The sequence below is a fragment of the Nicotiana tabacum genome, chromosome 15 (assembly GCF_000715075.1).
Source record: "Nicotiana tabacum cultivar K326 chromosome 15, ASM71507v2, whole genome shotgun sequence".
NCBI classification, from domain to species: domain Eukaryota; kingdom Viridiplantae; phylum Streptophyta; class Magnoliopsida; order Solanales; family Solanaceae; genus Nicotiana; species Nicotiana tabacum.
Genome location: NC_134094.1, coordinates 95,109,558 through 95,130,405, shown reverse-complemented (window position 1 = coordinate 95,130,405; position 20,848 = coordinate 95,109,558). Strand labels below are relative to the sequence as shown.

The window sequence follows — 20,848 nt, the reverse complement described above, 5'->3', positions numbered from 1 at the left end:
CTTCCGTGCCATAAAGAAAAATCTGAATATCTGGTGTCGATCAACCAGGCGAGTACCGCAATACCAATGAAGCATCCGTAAGTCTGAATATAGTACACCTTCTGAAATGCGCACACTTCTCAGTAATTAGAAAGTAGTTATAACATTCATCTAAGTATCTGAAACTGTCCATGCTGTAAAAAAATTCATGACCTTCCCTTCCAAATCCATACTGTGACCTTGCACATGAAATCTCAATCCCACTTAATACACCACATCTATCATGCCATTGTAGGAACGGTATGAGAACCTCATAATCAACTCTGAGTCCAAGCAAACTGCATACTCAATTGGTCACAGACCTTCCATTTGATCTCATCCAGGAGAAAATCACAATACGCAATATGTTTCCTCATGCCGGTAGGAAATATACACCTCTAACCATTGTAGAAATACTCGAGAGCATTTTGAAACCCATTAGCACATAATAAAGACATCAGAACTGAACCTATCTAAATCAACCAAGCCATGTAGGTCGTCAAATCCAAGAGAATTACCGTCGAGCACCTATAGAGACTGACCACATCATATGTACCCAAAGAACCGCTCATATCTATTACATTGTTGATCCAACCTACTACCAAGCTGAACTATTTCTCTGAGTTCCTTCTGAATTACCCTGAAGGTGACACTTCTTATTGCCAGAACACCACGATCATTAACCAAAACTCACCCCGAGAGATCCTAAAATAAAAACGCACCAACCTAAGGCCCATAAGTCGTTGTATTCCCTCTTAAGTACCCCAAAAGTACCATAATCGAGATACCCATTTTGAAGAGACCTTCTGTGAATCTAAAGTCGTTTTCCTTCACCTTCCTGATACCAAAATATAAAATCCATAATGACATAGAAATACCACGAGTCTCGACACCATCCAATGTAAATCTCAGATCCTAGCCATATGTTAATCCAAAAAAACTCACAATTGCTACATATAAATCATAAATCCATTAGATCATTCTCGAGAGTCATCCATCCTGCTCCAAGCTCAATTGCATTACCCAAACGGGCCAAACGACTTGTGCCCACTAGCACAATAACACCCAAAGAAGTAATCCACACATTTAAGCAACAGAGCAATTTCCTACTTCATGCGCACTACATCTTTCACGAATAAAAACTCAATCATCCCATGATTCCCATATACTTATAAAGTGTAACATAACCCGTATCCAAAAATTCCTTTACTCGAGTCATCCTCGATTTCATCTTGTGCAAGTCATAACCAATCCACAAGTATGTCTCAGACCAAAACCAATACAACACGTAACCATGAAATCAAATCGTCGATAACAGACTCCCTAACTTAGCTCAATACCATAGAATAGAACATCTAATAACTCATCATACCCATACTCTATTACTTTCATAATACCGCAAAGAGATTCAACTAAATCCTTCATAAGCTCACATAGCACAAACCATATTGTACCTCAAATCATCTACTAAGCTCGCATACATCTATATGACGATCAGGTCAGCTTTCTCAACCAAATTCAACTTCAAATCTCAACACATATACCCCACTGGTAGAAAAGAAACTCTCCACACAATATTATAAGGATCACACCACCGTAGATTACTCTGCAAGATGTAACACACCTGTTTAGCTTCAAATTGGTATCATGCAATACCCTTTTGCAGCCACGATTACTACGCCATCACATAATCTTGAGTCTGAACTCACAACAATAAATGAAAATCTACTCCGTTCCACAACTAAACCACGTGAAAATCTTTCAACACACTCATACCTCAAGACTATACGTCACATCAAGACAACAATCAATCACCCAACAGTCCTTTTCACATCCCAATCAAACTCTTCCCATCACATTCAAACCATTTGAACACATCCCACAGTCCCATCATACTCATTATATGGCCATCCATCCACTCATCGAGTCACAAATTTTTCTCATAGGGACGCTACCAGACATATAGGTGCAAAAGAACGTACTCACACAAACGAAATCCTTGTGATCAAGCTACTCTCAAAACCCGACATCAAGTCCTCCATACTGACCCATCACCAACGCACAGAAAACACATCCTGCACCTCATCCATAGGATCCACAATCCGTCGATGCACAACTGATACCCAGCGCTCATATGCATATATAAATGTGTGGAAGGAAACTCAAAGAGTTACGCTTCAAGCTGAATCAATACCGCACGATAAGGAAAGAAAGAAGGGATTTTTATCCTAAATGCCATGTAGCCTCTCAAAGATAGGTATGGACGTCATCATACCGATGCACAAGACTCTACTAGATACTTGCTCATGACTTGTAGAACCTATGAACCTAAAGCTCTGATACCAACTTGTCATGACCTAAAATCCAAACCGTCGTGATGGTACCTAACCTAACCCGCTAGCTAAGAGAATTAACAAAATAACATAATATAATAACACTGATGTAAATCAAAGATGAGATAAATTAATTTATACAACTTCCCAAGGACTGGTAGTACAAATCATGAGCTACTAAGATATAGAGTTTACAAAGCAAATTTGAAATAAAATACACCATCTGTTCGAAATATACATGAACAGATCTGAAATACTAAAGCTACCAAGATCAAGAGGCAGCTATGACTGGAATGTAGGTACATCTTCAGATCCAGCTCCCGTCGTACGTAGCTACATCAGCATCCAACATCTGCATGCAATGTGCATAATTGTAGTATGAGTACAACCGACCCAATATATTCAATAATTAACAAACATAACCTTATGTTGAAGGTAGTGACGAGCTGGGACAAAGGTCAGGGTCCAACTCCAATAACCAGCAATAGTTCATAATAATATGATAAATATAGTACAAGAAATAATCCAGCCAGTTCACAGTTACAGAAAATAGGCATGTTTTTCAAGTATAACAGTAGATCCCAGACCTTTCGCCGAAAACCTCAAAAATATATGAATAAGTTTGGAAACAGTGATTTTTCCCAAAAACCTTTCAACAATAAACAAGATGTTTCATTTTTCAGATAGCACAAGAAAAATACATCTCTATGCCCACATGTCAATATATAGGTGAAATCATGAATGTCACCAAAATCGGGTAGCATGAGAAAATGCATCTCTAAGTCTATATCTCAAGTACGCATGTCAAATGCAATGCATCTCAATGATGAACTCATGTACTCACACTCTCAGAGTACTCAATCTCATTGTCTTGTATTCTCACTGATCATGCTCAATACTCAGCACACTCAGTCACTAAGTATTGTACAAGGCAGATCCAGCCCACATGCAAATAAACCAAGGCAGATCCAGCTCAATGCAAATGAACCAAAATACAAATAAACCAGGATAGATCCAGCCCAATGCAAATGAACCAGGGCAGATCCAGCCCAAATATAAATGATTGCTAACAATTGCGCCCACTATAGGTGTGCAAACTCCGAAGGGGACGATCCAGCCCAAGTGCTATAATAAGCCAAATCCTGGCATGAATCAATTAAGCACGTTGCAACGTGCAACCGGATCCCATAAATATCACTCACAACAGGTCCTCGACGTCACTCAGTTATCAATCTCTCTAGTCTCTCGGGCTCACAACACTCATGCTAGTTAGCCCAATCAATGATATGAGATGTGACAATATACAATAATAGAGACTGAGATAGAATGTGTAATGAGGAATGCGACTGAGTATATAACTGAAATTAAGGAAATAACTTATCGACAAAGAACGACTATTGTGGGTCCCAGTGGTACTAGCATATAGCCTAAACATGATTCCTAGCATGAATCTCAGTTCAAGTACCCTAACACATAGAGTATAGTAAAAATGTTCAGATAAGATAGCTACACAATTCCACGGAATCGACTAAATCACAATTTACACGGTGCACGCTCACACGCTCGTCACCTAGCATGCACATCATCTCAACATCAATCACATAACACGTAATTCGGGGTTGCATACCCTCAGTACCAAGTTTAGAATTGTTACTTATCTCGAACAAGCCAAATCCAATACCGAGCAAGCCAAGCAATGCTCCAAAAATGTCATCTCGCATGTACCGGCCTTCGAACGGTTCTAAACTAGCCAAAAGCGACTCAAATACATCAATTAATGCCTAAGGAAACAATTCTAAATGATAAAGGTCGAATCCTTAATAAAAATCCCAAAATCAATTCAAAAGTCAAACCCAGGCCCATACCTCAGAACTCGACAAAACCTTATAACAATCCGACAACCCATTCAATTACGAGTCCAACCATACTATTTTTACCCAATTTCGACTCCGAATCGATATTCAAAACTCAAAAACACACTCTATGAAACTCTAGGTTAAAATTCCCAATTATCTCTTTAAAACTCATAACCCAATTACCAAAAGTAAAGATAGAATCACGAAATATAATCAAATTATAGTGTAGAACACTTACCCCAATCCATGTGGTGAAAATCGCTTTAAGAACCATCTCAATCCGAGGTCTATAGCTCCAAATATGAATAAAATGACCAAACCCTCCATTTTAAAGCTTCTGCCCAGTCATTTTCGCTTTTGCGAACACATGTGCCGCTTCTGTGGCATTGCATCTGCGACAAAAACTTTGCTTCTGTGGACTCGACTAGCCATCTGACCCCTCGCACTTGTGGATCTTTATCCGCTTCTGCGCAACCGCAGGTGCGAAGCCATACACGTTTCTGCGCCCAAGTCCCCAATTTTCGCACTTGCGAAGACTCCAAACTCTGCCACTTTTCGTCGGTGCGACCGCATTACCGCTTCTGCGATCACTGCACCTACGCAAAACCAACTGCAGGTACGCAACACCAGAACCAGCACTCCTTCAGCAATGTAGCATGAGAGAAAAATGATCTGAGCCACGTCTGAAACTTACTCGAGCCCCTCGGGACCCCGTCCAAATATACCAATAAGACCCATAACATAACACGGACCTACTCGAGGTCTCAAATCACACATTATTACATCGAAATGATGAATCGCACCTCAAATCAAACTTAAATGAACTTTCAACTTTCAACTTCCAAAACTCGCACCGAAACATATCAAATCAACCCCAAATAAACCCATTTTTTTGCACACAAGTCCCAAATGACATAACGAAGCTATTCCAGTTCCCAGAACCACACTCTCAATTCGATATCCACAAAGTCAACTTCCAGTCAAAATTATGAACTTTCCAAACCTTCAAATTTCCAACTTTTGTTAATTTGTGCCGAATCCTTCTTGGATCATCCAAATGGAAATTCGAGCATACGCCCGAGTCCAAAATCACCATTCGAACCTAACGGAACCATCAAAACTTCACTCCAAGGTAAAATTCACAAAAGTCAACTTGGTTAACTCTTCCAACTTAAAGCTTTAACGATGAAATTTATTTTTCCAAAATGATTTCGAATTACCAGAAAATCAAAACCGACTATTCACACAATTCATAATACATCATACAGAGCTTCTCATTCCCCCAAACTATCGAGCGAAGTGCAACTTCTTAAAACGACTAGTCGGGTCATTACAAGTAATCATCGAGTGGTTAAATTGGACCATAATAATTTTTAAACTTGAATATGGTCATTGTAGGCTCTCGACTATATCCTCTTTTACAATTAAGTTGCGTGAGGGGTGAGATGAATTATTGCTAGAACTTGCCCCAGATGTGTTTCAAGGCGAAATACTATGTTTTGCTTGGTTTGAGAAGTGATTTTATGTCACGCCCCAACATAGGGAGGCGTGGCTGGCACCTGGTGTCGTGATGGCCCGAGCGAACCACTCTGTAACTCATGATCGTTCAACCAAAACTAGAACATACATAGGTCGGTTAGCTGAACTCATTCCTTTTGTAACTATCATGGGCCCACATGGCCACCACTCATAATGTACAGCTGTAAGTGGGAAAACACTGTATCAGTGAAACATCTTTCTTAAAACATGACTACATATGGGCCGTTAGGCCTCTGACATACTGTAAAAAATCAACCTATGTCTACAAATCCTCTAAGATTATTTAACATCAAATGGAGCAGGGTACCGCCTTACCTATAAGTCTGTAGCAAAACTCTGACATGGTGATTCATAGACTCAACTGCACTCTGAATGAGGTGGAGTCGTACCGATCCTTCGCTGAATGCTAACCTCGTCTACTATGAGGTCTTGTCAAACTGATTATCTATACTTGCAGGCATGAATGTAGCGTCCCCGACAAAAGGATGTCAGTACGAATAATGTACCGAGTATGTAAGGCAAAACTAAAACATAACAATAAGTCAATATTTATTTAAAGACATATAAGAGTCAACCTGAATATCCGAAGTGCCACCGTATATGCATACTTATTATCCTTATATATATAATGCTTCTCTTTGAGACTAATATCTATATTGTATGATGCATGACTTCCCAACTAATCAGTGATAACTGCCGGACCGACTGTAGCGCGGTGGTAAATACATGACTACCCGACCGGCCGTAGCTCGGTGGTAAATGTGTAACTGGCCAACCGGCCGTAGCTCGGTGGTAAATGCATGACTTCCCAACCGGTCATAGCTCGGTGGTAAATGAATATGCATGACTTCCAAACTGGTGGTAAATAATAATACATAATTTCCCAATGGGTGGTAACTACCCGACCGGCCGTAACTCGGTGATAAATGAAGATGCATGACTGTCCAACCGGTGGTAACTACCCGACCGGCCGTAACTCGGTGGTAAATGAGGATGCATGACTGTCAAACCGGCCGTAGCATGGTGGTAAACATGCAACTGCCCAACCGGCCGTAGCTCGGTGGTAAATGAATATGCATGAAGATGCGTGTATCACTATATTATAAACATTAACATCTCTATCATATACCTCAATAGGGACTTAGAGACATATTTGGACATGCTAGAATATCACTTTACGGGAATGAATAACATAGACATCCTTAACTGCTAAGAGTAGAACCACTTATGAAAAAGCATTATGTTTACGTATCGTTGCTTGGATCATGCCAAAAGAAAGAAGGATTAGCCTTAACATACCTTAGATGACTCTCTAGACAATCCCTCTAATACACGTCTTTTGCGAAAACACGTAACGACAGATCGAAATAGAAAAAAATCTGCATGATATTTTTCAGAAAGATTACACTGTTCTTCCATAAAATACCACTCACGTTGCTGCTAGTACAATATAGATTGACGTTATATCTCCTCAAAAGATGAAAATACATGATTGCTCCTATACTTTTATTGTTGTTATTAACTGAGCTTAAGAATGACTCCACACGTAAATGAAGGCATGAGGCAAAGTTTAAAGTGAATCCAATAAACAACATCCTCAGAGAAGGAATTACTATAGTGCTTACCATAAGAAAAGCAACCCATAAAATGCCGTACAACCTTTCTTAATAACCTTTCTTCAACAAAATGAGATAAGTTGGTGTACACATTCTTAGATCTTGCCACCTATTTAACTAGATTTATGAGTCATTTAGTTAATCCTATATAGCTGCCACGTTGGGTGGCTCATGACTTATTCAAAATTTTATAATTAATTAACTAATATTCCACAAAAATCATTAATTAACCAATTATCTCAAATTACTTAAAATACTATCCACTTTTAACACACTTTATATATACCCTACTATTATGATCATGTGGTACCATATAAAATCAATACATACACTATTATTTCATTAAAACATCCATGTAAAAATATATATATTTTCTCAACTATTTTCTCAACTTCTAATTTTCATTATCTCATATAAAGAGTACAAACTTTCATACGATTAATTCTTAAAATGGTAAAAAGATATCCTTCTTTTCTCGTGAGAAAATAATTTCTATCTTTACAATAAAGAAAATCTCATAAACTTTCTCATATTATGAGTATAATTGAAAGTATTAATATTAATAATTATATAAAATCATATTTTTCAAACTGTTTTACAAAAATATTTCACTCAAAATACCATATCAAATGTATAAAACGGTATCAAGGTTGCTAAACTTACGGGGTCTTATAATAATATAGTGAACAAATCCTCTATAATTTCATTTTCTTAATCCCTTCAAGCTCATATGGATTACTACGAGTTATCCTAATATTAAAGTACTGGATGTAGCATCCTTCCCCCCTTTAGAGCAATCGTACTCGAATGTTAACACTTAGAGATTTTTAAAACTTTCGCTAGGGTCTCCTCTGTATACTTAACTAAAACCCAAACTCTATCTGAACTTGGGACTATTCACAATCTTTTGTACTTGAGTATCTCGTATCTTATTCACATTTACCTTACTTATCTATTAATCTCGCATCGTATCTTCTGTTTCTTTCATAACTTCCCTTAAACATAGATGGAAATTATGCCTTAAAGTTCTACTGTAATACCTGCACCTCTGGTGCATATAAAATCTGGCGAACGCTTCATACTGACTTCTTACGACTCAGCTCTATGGCACGATCTGAAAACAAAAGAAGGGTAACATTTCCTAAATGCCCTATATCCTCTCAATTATAAATGTGACGCGCAACATACCCATAAGTGAGACTCTACTAGGCACGACTTTGTAGACTTCCTAGGACACGACCTGCTCTGATAACAGTTTGTCACGCCCCAACCTGGGGAGGCGTGGATGGCACCCGGTGCAGTGGTGGCCCGAGCGAACCACTTTGCAACTTATGATCGTTCAACCAAAACTAGAACATAAATAGGTCGGTTAGTTGAACTCATTCCTTTTGTAACTATCATGGGCCCACATGGCCACCACTCATAATGTACAACTGTAAGTGAGAAAACACTGTATCAGTGAACCATCATTCTTAAAATATGAATACATATGGGTCGTCAAGGCCTCTGACATACTGTACAAAATGAACCAATGTCTACAAAGCCTCTAAGATTATTTGACATCAAATGGAGCAGTGTATCGGCCTACCCATAAGTATATAGCAAGATTCTGACACGGTGATTCATAGACTCGGCTGCACTCCGTATAAGGTGGAGTCTTACCGATCATTCGCTGAATGCGAACCTCGTCTACTATGAGGGATCGTCAAACTGATATCTATTCCTGCAAGCATGAATGCAGCGTCCCCAATAAAAGGATGCCAGTACGAATAATGTATCGAGTATGTAAGGCGAACATGAAATATAACAATAAGTCAATATTTATTTAAATATATATAAGAGTCAACCTGAATCTCCGAAGTGCCACCGTATATGCATACTTATTATACTTATATATATAATGCTTCTCTTTGAGACTATTTTCCATATTTTATGATGCATGATTGCCCAAATAAACAGTGATAACTACCCGACAGACCGTAGCGCGGTGGTAAATACATGACTGCCCGACCGGACGTAGCTCGGTGGTAAATGTGTAACTGCCCAACCGGCCGTAGCACGGTGTTAAATGCATGACGGCCCGACCGGCCGTAGCTCGGTGGTAAATGTGTAGTTGCCCAACCGGCCAAAGCTCGGTGGTAAATGCATGACTGCCCGACCGGTCGTAGCTCGGTGGTAAATGAATATGCATGACCACCCAACCGGTGGTAAATAATGATACATAACTGCCCAACCAGTGGTAACTTCCCGACCGGCCATAACTCGGTGGTAAATGAAGATGCGCAACTGCCCAACCGGCCGTAGCTCGGTGGTAAATGAATATGCATGAAGATGCGTGTATCACTATATTATAAACATTAACATCTCTATCATATACCTCAATAGGGACTTAGAGACATACTTAGACATGCTAGAATATCACTTTACGGGAATGAATAACATAGACATCCTTAACTGCTAAGAGTAGAACTACTTATGGAAAAGTATTATGTTTACGTATCGTTGCTTGGATCATGCCAAAAGAAAGAAGGATTAGCCTTAACATACCTTAGATGACTCTCTTGACAATCCCTCTAATACACGTCTTTTGCGAAAACACGTAACGACAGATCGAAATAGAAAAAAATCCGCATAATATTTTTCAGAAAGATTACACTGTTCTTCCATAAAATACCACTCACGTTGCTGCTAGTACAATATAGATTGACGTTATATCTCCTCCAAAGATGAAAATACATGATTGCTCCTATACTTTTATTGTTGTTATTAACTGAGCTTAAGAATGACTCCACACGTAAATGAAGGCATGAGGCAAAGTTTAAAGTGAATCCAATAAACAACATCCTCAGAGAAGGAATTACTATAGTGCTTACCATAAGAAAAGCAACCCATAAAATGCCGCACAACCTTTCTTAATAACCTTTCTTCAACAAAATGAGATAAGTTGGTGTACACATTCTTAGATCTTACCACCTATTCAACTAGATTTATGAGTCATTTAGTTAATCCTATATAGCTGCCACGTTTGGGGGGATCGAGACTTATCCAAAATTTTATAATTAACTAACTAATATTCCATAAAAATCATTAATTAACTAATTATCTCAAATTACTTAAAATACTATCCACTTTTAATACATTTTATATATACCATATTATCATGGTCATGTGGTACCATATAAAATTAATACATACACTATTATTTCATTAAAACATCCATGTAAAAATATATATATTTTCTCAACTCCTAATTTTCATTATCTCATATAAAGAGTACAAACTTTCGTACGATTAATTCTTAAAATGGTAAAAAGATATCCTTCTTTTCTTGTGAGAAAATAATTTCTATCTTTACAATAAAGAAAATCTCATAAACTTTCTCATATTATGAGTATAATTGAAAGTAGTAATATTAATAATTATATAAAATCATATTTTTCAAGCTGTTTTACAAAAATATTTCACTCAAAATACCATATCAAATGTATATAACGGTATCAAGGTTGCTAAACTTATGGGGTCTTATAATAACATAGTGACAAATTCTCTATAATCTCATGAATGGTCTTAATCCCTTCAAGCTCATATGGATTACTATGACTTATCCTAATATTAAAGTACGGGCTGTAATATTTTAGGCTTTCATTGGCCCGTTTGTGCTTTATATTGGCAACCAATGTCGCTATCTCTAGTCATCCCTTTGAGCCTCTAGCCTTTCTGATTTGATAACCATGTAATAAACCTTTACCCGTTTTGTCGTGACCTGTCTTGGCACCCGAAATTTCTTTAACACTCTTGTGAAATAAGTGGATTAAAAATAAGTTTGGGGGAGAGATGAGGAATTTGAAAAAGGTACCAAGGCACAAAAAGATAAAATAAATGATCTCTATGAAAAGAGAAGTCAAGAAAAGAAAAGAACAAAAATAAAAAAATGCAAAACGTGAATAAGTGGAAGGGTTGATGGATTCAAAAAGAGGTAATGATCCCTATAATGAGCAATCAAAAAGGGAAAAAAAGAATGAAATAAAAAAGAAAGAGTGATGTTAAGTCTCTCTAGTCCCAAATGAAAAGAAAATGCCTCTAAGAATTGGCAATTGCGAGCCGATAAATGAAAGTATGGAGTGCTTAAGGAAAGGTATAACCACTTACCCATATGATATCCTACCCTAATCCAAAAGACTTCGTTACAAACTAAAAGAAGTCCTACTTGATTACAAACTAAGTGAGCTTACATTAGTGGCGATATACATGAGGAGCAAGCCTATGGTACCTGAAGTTGTACTTATGACATTCTCTTGTGAGAGATAAGTGAACCTTTCATGAATCTTAAGATTGAGTACTAATTTCTTAAGTGAGCTTGGCAAATGGAAAGTAGAAGAGGAAGAGTTTGGAGTCCACCATGACTTACATGATAGAACAAGAGTCCTTGATGAGTAAAGTCAATTCTTGAAGCTCAAATGTCATATTAGAACTATATGTGCATGAATATTTGACTTGTCATCTTGTTGATAATGCATGAGTAGTGTTGGTAATTGTTGGTCCCAACTGATGTGTGATTGGCTCACCTTTGACCTGCTAAAATGACACTTAACTCTAGGAGGTGGGAACTAATTTATTTGCTTGAGGACAAGTAATGACTTAAGTTTGGGGGAGTTGATAAGTGGGAATTTTGACTATTTATTAGAACCTTTTTGCTTTTGTTTTAGTCCGAAAGTATTGATTTATGTTCCCGAAACTAATAAAAGTATGCAAATTACAAGAATGTAGGAAGTTTGATCTCCCATGATGAAATCCTACTAAAAATGAGTGTTCTGAATCACAAGGCAAGAAAGGGCGCATAACTAAAGAAGTACGGTCCGCGGAAGGATTTTTGCTGCCGCAGAAGAAAGTGCGGACCGTAAAATTACATCTGCGGCCGTAGATAGTGAAAGAGCCCAGTAGGAATTTGGCAAATTTGCGGCCGCAGAACAAGGTCTGCACTGACAAATAATTCAAAGTTCGGAGAGAGTCCAAAAGACCAAGTCCTGAAGCCTTGCTGAAGTACGGACCACAATAGAATTGTGCTGCCGCAGAAGATGCTTCGCAGCCGTAATCCAGAATTGTGCGACTGCAAAATCCAAGATCTTTCCAATTGAAGAAATCTACGGACCGCACATGGATTTGTGCGACCGAAGAACCTCCCGAAGTTTCACATTTTAAGGTCAAGTTTCAAAGTTTGAGCTACTGTAGCCGTTACATTTTGTCGTTTTGGGAAGTTTGTGACTATTTTAGTGTTTAAACATTATATTTTATCATTTTATTCTTAGATTATGAGTTTAATTAGCATTTCTTTTTTATTTTCTTCAATTCTCACTATGCGTAGCTAGATTCTTACTATGGTTGTGACCCAACCCTAATGTGTAAACTTTATGGATATTTAATTTAATGCTTGTTTATGATTGGGTGTTGATTATTTAGCTTAGTTTATGCTTCAATTTTAGAATTAATGGTTGCAAACATTGATTCATGCCTTTTTGACTTAGTCTCTACCTTGAGAAAGAGGGACCTAGTTTAGGATAACTTGGCTAACCAAGAATTGGGCTAATTGAGGGTTTGATTAGCCCAAATAAAGGGTTGAAACTAGAGATAGTGAGAACTCGACTTGATCTCATATCAACTATTTTGTTTTATATCCATTTGGACTTGAGAAAGTCAAATTGGGGAAAATCACTCTTAGAGGGATAGGTATTGAGTGTGTAACGTAGAGGTGAGAGCTATAATACACCCCAATCAACAAAATAAGTATTAATGTATTTAACTAATTAGGCAAACACCTAGATTATGGTCACATCCCTAGGCTTTTTAATTATTTGAAAAAATACCAAAAATACTAATTTACTTCGTTTCTTTTCTTAGCATATAATTGCTATAGTAAAATTAGAATTAGAACTCAAAACCTTTTGTGGAAGTGCAATTTAGTTATTCCTTTCACTTTCGTCAAGTGTATACTCCTAACACCCCTAGTAACTCCCTGTAGAAATCAACCTCGATTCTTGTTGGGTACTATTTTTCCAACGACCGTTTCTACTCACTATTGAGTGTGGTTTGGACGTGGATCATATTACACCACAGGCAAGCCTATGGTACATCTTGTGTGGCACATGACTTTTACTTTTTAGAGTGAGTTAATTCTTCCTATTCTATGTCCCTATTTGTTCTTGATTTTTATGAGTTAGAGATTACTCTTTATTGTTTGTTGTGAGGGGCACATGACTTGCGAGTGAAAGGTAATGTCTTTGGATTCTAGGTTAGAGTAATTGAGAAGGTTCTGAAATAATAATTGGTAATTTTGAGTCAAGTCTTGATGCTGGGATGTTACAGTAGGGAGATTAGTCTAATTTAAATATTTTTAGCATGACGAGTTAGGAGTGTTAGTTAAAAAGGTCGTCCCTATTTGAAGTGTAGTTTGATTACTCGAGGACGAGCAATTATCTAAGTGTGGAATGTTGATGGTAGGCTAGAAATATAGGTTTTTGGATACATTGTACCTATTATTTGCTACACTTTAGTTGTGATTGAGCTTAAATGTGAAGATTTTATACTCATTATGTGATTTTCGTGTTGGGTGTAATTCTGAGCTATGACATATTTTTGAAGCTAAATCGGATAATTTGAAGCTTAGAAATCTGAGTAGAAGCCCAAGGAATTAAACTGGGATTGTGTTTGGGGTTCGAGGACCAAGTCTGGATACTAAAAATTGAAGAAAATTGAGTAGCGCAGAAAATTGCACTAACGCGCCGCATGGCACGCTGCGGCTGTGCAACTGTTGTTGTTTCGGACAAAATACAAAGCCTATGATAAAGTACACTAATGCAGTGCATGGCGCGGTGCACCTGTACAATTTTCAGTCCAACTTTTCCTACTTCGGTTCAGAGAGGATAGTTTTAGCTGGACCCCTTCCTATAGGGTATAAGTACACCGAAAATATAATTTTGAGGAATCTTTTGACCTACGAAAAATTGAGAGAGTGTTGGAGGATTCAAGACACAATATTTCATTATTCTTCACCAATTCAATACGTGAGTTTGAATTGTAAAGTTGGATTTATGTTTCTTATGTTCTTAAATATATTTGTGATGACTTTCTCCGTGATTATGAAGTAGTTTACCTTAGAGCTTCTCATGGTTGATGACTTGATTATTATCCATGGAATTGATTATTGTTTCATTGCTTGATTTATTGAAAGAGCTTTAACTCTATTTGTAATTTTATTCATTATCGTGTTTAATCGGAAGATGAGCATAATATTGAATTTTATTGCAATGCATGTCTTAAATTATTTTGGTGTTTCTTTAAAGTAATCTAAAGAGTTTTGTGATCTACTGTTTGAATTAAGATTGAGAAATTTTCGTAAAAAGTTTTTTTTAGACTATTCTTACTAGTAGATTCAAGTTTTACTGTACTTCATATTAACTTATTTGAACGGTTTAGATTTAATAAAGAGAGGAATATGAATTAGAAGATAATAACTTGTTGAATTCGTTATAATCAATAGAATATTAACCGTAAAAGTTAACAGTATCAAATCTAGAATAGTAGTTTTGTACCTATCATGTCACGACTCTTATTTCTCGCGCTGATAACAATCCAATATTGCTAATCTCTAGTTCCCCATGATCAATTGTCGCTTGCTTTAATTTAGTAGTTAATCTTAGTTCTTTATCATTTCAAACCAAAGTGTTAATCATCCTAGATAGCAGTTGACTAGAAATTACTTGAACGATATTTAAATTCAACCCATGTGAAAACAATAATTTTACTATACTATCTTTGATTAGGGAGCATTAATTTTCCAGTTGTATTTTGCGCCTATAGCAAAATTAAACAAAGAAATTAATCCAACTAATCAGATTAACTTCTTGTGTGGTCGGCATTTGTTTGCTGATCGTGCTCTTTGATGATTGATTCCAAGTTGTTTCCTTAAGAGATGGCATGGCATATGTGGTGGAAAAGATGAGAGTTTGTTTGGATCCTTGGACTTTATTGATAATAATAAGTTAATGATATATCCTTGAACATGAAAAAATTTAATTTGTTCAAATCTTAACAACTATGAACTGTACATATGCTTATCTTCTCCACATCAAAGTATATTCTAAAGTACTTTAAGATGATGATGGTGCTTTTTTTATTTCTAAAACAAGTACATTAAAGGAGCCACTTTTCCATGCAGAGTGAAGGAGACTGTCTTTGATCTTAAGATAAAATAAAATATAGTCTGTTTTTTCATCTGAGTGGATTATTCTCTTTTTATGAAGTTCAAAAAATGAGAGATATTTTATTTAGACCAAAGATCATTATCCTTCCAACTTATGAAAACATCAAGAATGGATGTTTTTAAATACTATATTTCTTAATTATAAATCAACTAGTGAAGTTATACGCGCTTCGCGCGCGCGATAATAGTAAAAAACTTAAGTAGACTAATAAGTGATATTTTTATAAATTTGTTGGATAAAAATAAATCTTATTATTTTACGCATATAGAACTAAATTTTGTAATTGATTAAATCACAAATACAAATATGTTCATTAGTATTATTTGTGAAATCTTTGAAGATGATAAATTGACAATTATCTTCTTACCAATTCCACCCAATCCTATCTTGGCGATTACCGAATAAATTGACATGTATTTTACAAATTATAAAATGTTTAAAAATTAGCAGTAGCATTAAGAATATCATTAACTCCTATATATCTTTTTGTGTACAATTTTTAGCAACAACAATTGGGCATTTGAATAAATGGTAATTAGGATGAGATCTCTCTAAGAACTAATTTTCTAGGAATGGTATGACAAATGAAAGAGGGTATTTTCCATAATTCTCAAAGACAAAAATTCCACTTACAAATCAAATAGCCAAGGCACATTGCTTAAGAAGCAAAGACTACTTGAACCTATGCTAATACTACATACATCTAATAGAGTATGTGCATTTGGGCACTCAACCAATAGTATCATCTATTGATTTAAAATTTTGCAATGGTAAGGTCGCAGTAGAATGGAAATGCATCAATCCCTCCCAACTTTTATAACACACAAAGTAATTAGTCATGAACTGTTTATTCTTTCTTGAATAATTATATTTTTCATTGATATCTTCCTCACAACTTAAATGAGATAAGTAGTATGATGAGATATTGAGTCTGCTATTCCAAATCCTTAAGAGAAATTCAAATTAGGGAAAAAATACTAGGATAAGAAACCAAAAAATACTACGAAACTAAGAAAAAAGTCAAAAATTAAACCACCAAGAAAGCTACAGTATGTTATGACAAAGAACATGAACCAACGTTATGCAAAGTTTCTTTCATATTTATGGAAGTCCGAGTCTTCACTCTAAAGCACATCTCCTAAGGATAATACAGTAATCTCTCATATTGTCTAGCAAAATCATATCCAGTTCCATATACATCCTGGCTCCCATTTAGTAAAAGTATAACTGAAATTTGATTCACAGTTAATGCATTAAGCTAAGTTGCGAGAATCTGCCGGTGGCTTTAAAACCATTATAGAAGGGAATAGGCTGGCGTTATCTTGATGCATTTCAGATGACTCTCATAACATAATCTGTCATTATAAAGATAAATGCAGATTAGTTGGTATAATTACTAAGAAATCAAATAGAGATGAGGCCTAGTTATTTAAGGATCATATCCGAATAGCTGTATCATCCGACAAAGGTAAGAAAAATAATAAGCAGTGAATAATTAACAGAGCCAAATACAGGGTTCAGTTGAGAGAAATTTAGAGGGTTTGAACCGTTATCTATGTCCAAGTACCAAAATAGCAATAATTATTGTATACTGTAGTTGTTGGCAAATAAAGCTGAATTTATACGACGTTCAAGTCCTTGTTCACATTCAAATAAGCATCGATAGATTTATCAAAAAATAATGAGAGCAACAATAACAAAATTTTCAGTTTATAGTTTAATTCTTGACAATAAGTATTGCACTTGAGAACTTGTGAAAAGTTGGTATAAGATTCTTGATTAGAAGTCTGCACATAATACATGAAGAAACATAAAGGGGCAATATAGCTTTGGGGCTTGCCTTTTTCAAAAACACAAAAAAGGATGAACCACATCTTTTCCCTTGTCAAATAAATCCAATGAGGGAAAAACATTGACGCTAAGTAACTACTACATGAATTTTTTTTAAATGAACTTAAGGATACGCAAGCTCGCCAGACACGATTATTTAAAAATAATCTAGTAATATACATAGAGATCACACATGCATTACTATTATGTATATATATGATATATGAGGAAAGAAGGAAATAACAGATTCAATATTCTAACCTGTTTCTCAAATAGAACAGGAGGTTGTAATAGCAAGACTACCCTACAATTGAGATGCAATTGACATGATTTATATTTGGAAGAAGACGATTACGTGTTGCCTCTCGATTTTTGAGGCATTGTTGTAGACAAAATTGCTCTTTCTCAGGCATTATCATGAGCTTCCTTCACCGTGCGAGGCCTTTTTGTTTGGGATGATCCATTTTAAGTGTCAATACTAAGATCATCCTAAAAATCTGTAATATTATGATTATTCTATTTCATCAGACAATCATTTACTACAAATAAAGAAAGAAAATAAAAAGATACCACTTAACATAGATAAATAGCAGTATGGTATAAAGAATATACTTTTAACACTTAACTACTTGGGAAAGTAACTTTCACTCTAGACGGACAATAGGTAAATGCATTAGAACAAGGTGATGGTTGTGGAAAGACACTATCTGGAGCATGTAGATTCAAGATGTCACTCATGATTAGGTGATGGTTGGAGTTAAGATGTTGATCAGCTTCTCGTCTTCTCATTCTTTTCCTATTTTTATTTTTATTTTGTTTAACAGCTCTTCTACACTTTGGCTTTGAATCAGTGGAAGCACTTCTATTATTGCTGCCACATTTACTATTTCCTAATTTGTTATTCAGGAGAATGATATAAAGTGTAGATCATGAGAGGTACTGCCTAACATGACCAATAATTCAGAAGGGGAAAAAAGTGGTTAACATTTGCGAGTAATGACATACATGGCCTAAATGGATAATCAACATTGAGTTGTGTATTCACTGTTTTTGTCTGTTATAATTTTGTTTATAATATATAGTAGACAAAAAATTACTCTGTTAAACTAAATATGTAATAAAGTTTATTCAATCACATCATCCTTTCACTAAACTAAATATAGGATAAAATTTAATCAACATCATCTCTTCACTAAGGAGTAAAGAACACTTATATAATAGAGTGCACACAAGAATATGAGATAGAATATATATCATCACAATGCTGCTGCAAAAAAAGTCTTTTTTTGTGACCATCAACTATGTTGCTGCGATATTAAATGCATAAGCCGCTCTCTAATCACACAAAAAGAGTAGAGCAGGAAATCATAATAGAGCAGAACAAATATACTAACACTAATATTGCAACACTTCTGTATAATTGAAAGAAACTAAGATTTAACAGGAATTTTTACCACTATGCAATACAAATAGCCGAGATCAATAATAATCTAATTTAGTCAAAACTCCATATCACTAAACTATAATCAACATTTAAAGATATTGTTAATGAAGTTCGTTATCATTATTAAACATATAAATAAAAGGGCATTCTTGTTCTCCATATAAAACACATCCTTAGTTTCTCAAACTTTTTCACGCTGTTATGTTCCTTCAAATTTTGCACGCCCTTTTGTTCCTTTTCCACACCATCTCCCATCGAGGGAAAAAATTGTGTCCTTGAGTGAAGGTGTAATTGTACATTTAGATCATGCAATTGAACGATCACAAGATATTCACTTCCCATTTTTGTTTTAAAAAAAATTCATGTCCTTGGTAATATTTACTATGAGAATTACCGACCTGTTGAGATAGCACCATTTCCTGAAGCCGTGGGGGTGGGCAATGTCTCCCTATAGTACCTTTTTTCAAACACTTCATGGGCGTCGAATAAGCATCTCATGTTTGGTTCTTTTAAGGATATTTTATCCGGTTCTCCAGTAATGTAATGGTAGCAGCGAAGTGATTTAAAGATGGAGTCGAATAAAAAACCAAAATGCATATAACTGGAGGCAAAGTGAAAAAGACAATGAGGGAAGAACATAGAGGTTATCATGTGAAATAAGAAAAGTAGATTGAAAAGCATAGTGCAGGAACAATAAAGAAAATAGAATAAAGAGAAAGCGTAGGAAGAAACACAGTTGTAGAAAGTATAGATAGAAACCGTTGGTTTATTTAACCGATATTTTTGACGAATATTGTTTTTTTGTGGCCCAGAATGAAAGAAAAAGGCAAAAAATTGTAATAAAAAATAAATGCAATTCCTGAATAAAGAGGCTTGTCACGTTACCGGCTCTTGTCCCTGCATTATACATATATATAGATTACATCAAGTAAAGGACTTTTAATGATTAGACAAGTTGCAGTTTATTTTACTCATAATAAACTCGGGTGCGGCTTGCTCCAATATATTTAAGTCCAGTAATGTTCACTTCCCAATTAGATTATTGCCACCTGTCCAGTTATCCAAGCTTTGGGGTACTTGAAATAATTAATAAGGCAGAAAAATTTAAAAAGAAAATTGCTAACCATATTTAAAGTTACGGTAGACTTCAACGGCTCTACAGCTGTCAAACAAGGAAATGAAAGTAGCAATTTAACATATATCCTTTATATTATTTTATTTTCCAATATTATAGACCCCTTATACTTGCGAAAAGGTAAATGTAACACTCCATAAATTCGGACTAGGTATGGACATGTTAAATGAGTATTAATGTTATATTTTAGATATATGAAATCCTATGGGATGAGTATGGGTGGAAATAGTCGTTTGAAATCAAGTCGGAGAGTGAGGTGCATAAGATTCGATAAAATTGACTAAGTTTATGGAAAGATTGTCTTTCAGTCTTATTTCATGGATTTATGTTAGGAATTGGAGAAAATTCAAAATATTCAAGTTGTAGCCCTTTGAAATAGTTCCAACGAAATATTGTGGAGCCTGAATGGATCTCTTTGCAAAAAGTTATGTGCGTTTACTGAAAAATGTGCAGTATGCACGCCCGGATGGTCCCGTGCGCGGCCGCGCACTTGTGGCAGTGCTACTGCCCTGCTTCGTCCCCACACCCCAAAATACAAAAACTTTCTCTAGAAATGGAAGGTCTCAAGAACCTAACTCCTCAAAGGTCCCTCCATCATCCAAGGTAAGTTCTAATGGTGATTCCAAGTTAATTTCAATTTTCCAATACCTTATTAACATGGGCAAACCATCCAAATCATTAGAAACTTGATCGAGACATCATTGTTGAGAGAAGAAACCCTAGAACTCGAATTCAAGAGGATTGAACGTCAAAAGGTAATATCTTTACCCTCTAATTGACTATAGAAATGGATTAATGATTATATACTCTAAGGGCATG

General features: G+C 35.8%; 1 long non-coding RNA gene across 1 annotated transcript; it reads right to left on the bottom strand.

Moving 5' to 3' along the window:
- Positions 1-16,621: 16,621 nt before the first annotated feature.
- LOC107807881 (uncharacterized) lies at positions 16,622-19,822 on the bottom strand. The gene is made up of 2 exons (XR_001653020.2): positions 19,293-19,822; positions 16,622-16,975 (listed from the first exon to the last, which is right to left on the bottom strand). It is a non-coding gene; the product is annotated as an uncharacterized LOC107807881 (long non-coding RNA).
- Between the last annotated feature and the right edge of the window lie 1,026 nt (positions 19,823-20,848).